A 5,330-nucleotide genomic window follows, 5' to 3' on the forward strand; every position below is an offset into this window, starting at 1 on the left:
ACTAGGCAAGTCAGTTAAGAACAAATTCTTATTTTACAATGACGGCCTACACCATCAAAACCCTCCCCTAACCCAGACGACGCTGGGCCAATTGTGCGCCGCCCTATGGGACTCCCAATCCCGGCCGGTTGTGATACTGCCTGGATTCGACCCAGGGACTGTAGTGAAGCCTCTAGCACTGAAATGCAGTGCCTTAGATTGATGCGCCACTCGGGAACTTGAGAAGGTGCGTCACTTGCCACCAACAGATGGTGGCGAGGAAAGATGACAAGAGCAATTAATTAATCAATCAAGTAAATGATATTTAAATTTAAAGGTCAACAGGAGTCCTTCCTATGAGCACAAGACGTTGAAAATATATTTTTGGGGTTGAAAAGACTTAAAAAGACATTGAAAGATGAGACATCTTTCAACCATATTTTGCTGGTATTTCTCTTCCTCAAACACCAAGACAATACCATCATCATAATCGATTCTGTTGAATGGTTTTCCTTTGAGCCCGTCCATTGGGTAAACACCTGGTGTAACCAGTACCTTTCAACAGGGTGTGTCTATTAATATTCATCATTGCGCATGTGTAAAAACACGTATGTACGTACGCAAGTATAAAAGCGATGATCACTGACACAACTTCCTCTTTCAACACAGATCTCAGATCAACCAACGCAGTAACACAGGTAGGTTACTAAACATTTATATAATACAGGTCGGTCTTGTTAGTGTTTATGTCTTTTTATATATATATATATTACAATGAGAAGGGAAGGGTACAGGTCAGTCTTGTTAGTGTTTATGTCTTTATATATATATATATTACAATGAGAAGGGAAGGATACAGGTCAGTCTTGTTAGTGTTTAAGTCTTTATATATGTATATATATATATATTATAATGAGAAGTGAAGGATACAGGTCAGTCTTGTTAGTGTTTATGTCTTTATATATATATATATTACAATGAGAAGGGAAGGATACAGGTCAGTCTTGTTAGTGTTTATGTCTTTATATATATATATATTACAATGAGAAGGGAAGGATACAGGTCAGTCTTGTTAGTGTTTATGTCTTTATATATATATATATATATATATTACAATGAGAAGGGAAGGATACAGGTCAGTCTTGTTAGTGTTTATGTCTTTATATATATATATATATATATATATATATTACAATGAGAAGGGAAGGGTACAGGTCAGTCTTGTTAGTGTTTATATCTTTATATATATATATATATATATATATATATATATTACAATGAGAAGGGAAGGATACAGGTCAGTCTTGTTAGTGTTTATATCTTTATATGTATATTACAATGAGAAGGGAAGGATACAGGTCAGTCTTGTTAGTGTTTATGTCTTTATATATATATATATATATTACAATGAGAAGGGAAGGATACAGGTCAGTCTTGTTAGTGTTTATGTCTATATATATATATATAGATATTACAATGAGAAGGGAAGGGTACAGGTCAGTCTTGTTAGTGTTTATGTCTTTATATATATATATATTACAATGAGAAGGGAAGGGTACAGGTCAGTCTTGTTAGTGTTTATGTCTATATATATATATATATATATATTACAATGAGAAGGGAAGGGTACAGGTCAGTCTTGTTAGTGTTTATGTCTATATATATATATATATATATATTACAATGAGAAGGGAAGGATACAGGTCAGTCTTGTTAGTGTTCATGATTTTATATATATATATATATTACAATGAGAAGGGAAGGGTACAGGTCAGTCTTGTTAGTGTTTAAACCATTTTAAACCATGATAATATGAAACATGTACAGGGATTAAAGTGTGTTTGACTAAATGTTCCAAAACAAAATGTGGTCCCCATTTAAATGACTTTTGACCAATCATGACAACTGAAAACTAATCTACTTGTGAAGTGAGAACCCATGTTATAATTGATATGTTGTTGTGTATCTTTTAGTTCAAACTGTAAACTTTGTTTAGTTGAGTCCATGGATTCATGTTGAATCCTGTTGGGGGGCTTTTAGTTGAGTCCATGAATTCATGTTGAATCCTGTTGGGGGGGCTTTTAGTTGAGTCCATGAATTTATGTTGAATCCTGTTGGGTCGGGCTTTTAGTTGAGTCCATGAATTCATGTTGAATCCTGTTGGGGGGGCTTTTAGTTGAGTCCATGAATTCATGTTGAATCCTGTTGGGTCGGGCTTTTAGTTGAGTCCATGAATTCATGTTGAATCCTGTTGGGGGGGCTTTTAGTTGAGTCCATGAATTTATGTTGACTCCTGTTGGGGGGGCTTTTAGTTGAGTCCATGAATTTATGTTGAATCCTGTTGGGTCGGGCTTTTAGTTGAGTCCATGAATTTATGTTGTATCCTGTTGGGGGTGCTTTTAGTTGAGTCCATGAATTCATGTTGAATCCTGTTGGGGGGGCTTTTAGTTGAGTCCATGAATTCATGTTGAATCCTGTTGGGTCGGGCTTTTAGTTGAGTCCATGAATTCATGTTGAATCCTGTTGGGGGGGCTTTTAGTTGAGTCCATGAATTCATGTTGAATCCTGTTGGGGGGGCTTTTAGTTGAGTCCATGAATTCATGTTGAATCCTGTTGGGGGGGCTTTTAGTTGAGTCCATGAATTTATGTTGAATCCTGTTGGGTCGGGCTTTTAGTTGAGTCCATGAATTCATGTTGAATCCTGTTGGGGGGGCTTTTAGTTGAGTCCATGAATTTATGTTGAATCCTGTTGGGTCGGGCTTTTAGTTGAGTCCATGAATTTATGTTGTATCCTGTTGGGGGGGCTTTTAGTTGATTCCATGAATTCATGTTGAATCCTGTTGGGGGGGCTTTTAGTTGAGTCCATGAATTCATGTTGAATCCTGTTGGGTCGGGCTTTTAGTTGAGTCCATGAATTCATGTTGAATCCTGTTGGGGGGGCTTTTAGTTGAGTTCATGAATTTATGTTGAATCCTGTTGGGTCGGGCTTTTAGTTGAGTCCATGAATTTATGTTGTATCCTGTTGGGGGGGCTTTTAGTTGAGTCCATGAATTCATGTTGAATCCTGTTGGGGGGGCTTTTAGTTGAGTCCATGAATTCATGTTGAATCCTGTTGGGTCGGGCTTTTAGTTGAGTCCATGAATTCATGTTGAATCCTGTTGGGGGGGCTTTTAGTTGAGTCCATGAATTCATGTTGAATCCTGTTGGGGGGCTTTTAGTTGAGTCCATGAATTCATGTTGAATCCAGTTGGGGGGGCTTTTAGTTGAGTCCATGAATTCATGTTGAATCCTGTTGGGGGGCATTTAGTTGAGTCCATGAATTCATGTTGAATCCTGTTGGGGGGGCTTTTAGTTGAGTCCATGAATTCATGTTGAATCCTGTTGGGGGGGGCTTTTAGTTGAGTCCATGAATTCATGTTGAATCCTGTTGGGGGGCTTTTAGTTGAGTCCATGAATTCATGTTGAATCCTGTTGGGTCGGGCATTTAGTTGAGTCCATGAATTCATGTTGAATCCTGTTGGGGGGGCTTTTAGTTGAGTCCATGAATTTATGTTGAATCCTGTTGGGGAGGGCTTTTAGTTGAGTCCATGAATTCATGTTGAATCCTGTTGGGGGGCTTTTAGTTGAGTCCATGAATTCATGTTGAATCCTGTTGGGTCGGGCATTTAGTTGAGTCCATGAATTCATGTTGAATCCTGTTGGGTCGGGCTTTTAGTTGAGTCCATGAATTTATGTTGACTCCTGTTGGGTCGGGCTTTTAGTTGAGTCCATGAATTTATGTTGAATCCTGTTGGGTCGGGCTTTTAGTTGAGTCCATGAATTCATGTTGAATCCTGTTGGGGGGGCTTTCGTTGAGTCCATGAATTCATGTTGAATCCAGTTTGGGGGGCTTTCGTTGAGTCCATGAATTCATGTTGAATCCAGTTTGGGGGGCTTTCGTTGAGTCCATGAATTCATGTTGAATCCTACTGGGTGTTCCCCACTCTTGTTTTAACCCCTGTGCACATGGATATATTCTTAGCTAAGGAATGTTTTTCATCTGTGGTGCAGATCCAGGAACGATAGCATTAGCATTGTGGAAACAAAGAAAAAACCTATGGAAAATGCTAACAGAGAACTGTCTTAGTTATAACTGTCTTGAGGCCTAAAGCTGTTTTTTGAACCTGTTCAGGTGACTTCATGATTCATACTTAGGAATGTGATCTAGCATGATTACTCTATTTTAGTGCTGTGATGAGATGTATGGAAGCTATTTGAATTGAATAGACTGAAACCGGTTGGTTTAGGGTGGGGCATGACGGTTTGCAGGTGAACACAACAGCAGAACATGGTCTATTGTAGAACATCCACAGATAGACTAGTCTAAAGTGTTACCCATGAAGGCTGTAGCTGTTAACAACAAACATTGAGCCATTATCTTACGTCAGATAGCTTGACGATTTCATCTGCTCTGACATACTGTATTAACTTTATTTGATCAAAGATCAAGAGCGTTTGAATCCCAACAGAACACAGGACATCCTCAACAGAACACAGACCATCCCCAACAGAACACAGACCATCCTCAACGGAACACAGACCATCAGTGAAGAGTACACGGCATAAAATAATGAAGGATCTCAGTTGCGTTTCCTTGGTTCCTTACATCCTCTCTCCTCGCCTCCTTTTCAAAACCCATTGGATTAGTTTTAAATGTTAATATTTTTTATTTAACCTTTATTTAACTAGGCAAGTCAGTTAAGAACAAATTCTTATTTTACAATGACGGCCTACACCATCAAAACCCTCCCCTAACCCAGACGACGCTGGGCCAATTGTGCGCCGCCCTATGGGACTCCCAATCCCGGCCGGTTGTGATACTGCCTGGATTCGACCCAGGGACTGTAGTGAAGCCTCTAGCACTGAAATGCAGTGCCTTAGATTGATGCGCCACTCGGGAACTTGAGAAGGTGCGTCACTTGCCACCAACAGATGGTGGCGAGGAAAGATGACAAGAGCAATTAATTAATCAATCAAGTAAATGATATTTAAATTTAAAGGTCAACAGGAGTCCTTCCTATGAGCACAAGACGTTGAAAATATATTTTTGGGGTTGAAAAGACTTAAAAAGACATTGAAAGATGAGACATCTTTCAACCATATTTTGCTGGTATTTCTCTTCCTCAAACACCAAGACAATACCATCATCATAATCGATTCTGTTGAATGGTTTTCCTTTGAGCCCGTCCATTGGGTAAACACCTGGTGTAACCAGTACCTTTCAACAGGGTGTGTCTATTAATATTCATCATTGCGCATGTGTAAAAACACGTATGTACGTACGCAAGTATAAAAGCGATGATCACTGACAC

This window comes from Salmo salar, chromosome 07 (assembly GCF_965601325.2).
Source record: "Salmo salar chromosome 07, fSalSal1, whole genome shotgun sequence".
NCBI classification, from domain to species: domain Eukaryota; kingdom Metazoa; phylum Chordata; class Actinopteri; order Salmoniformes; family Salmonidae; genus Salmo; species Salmo salar.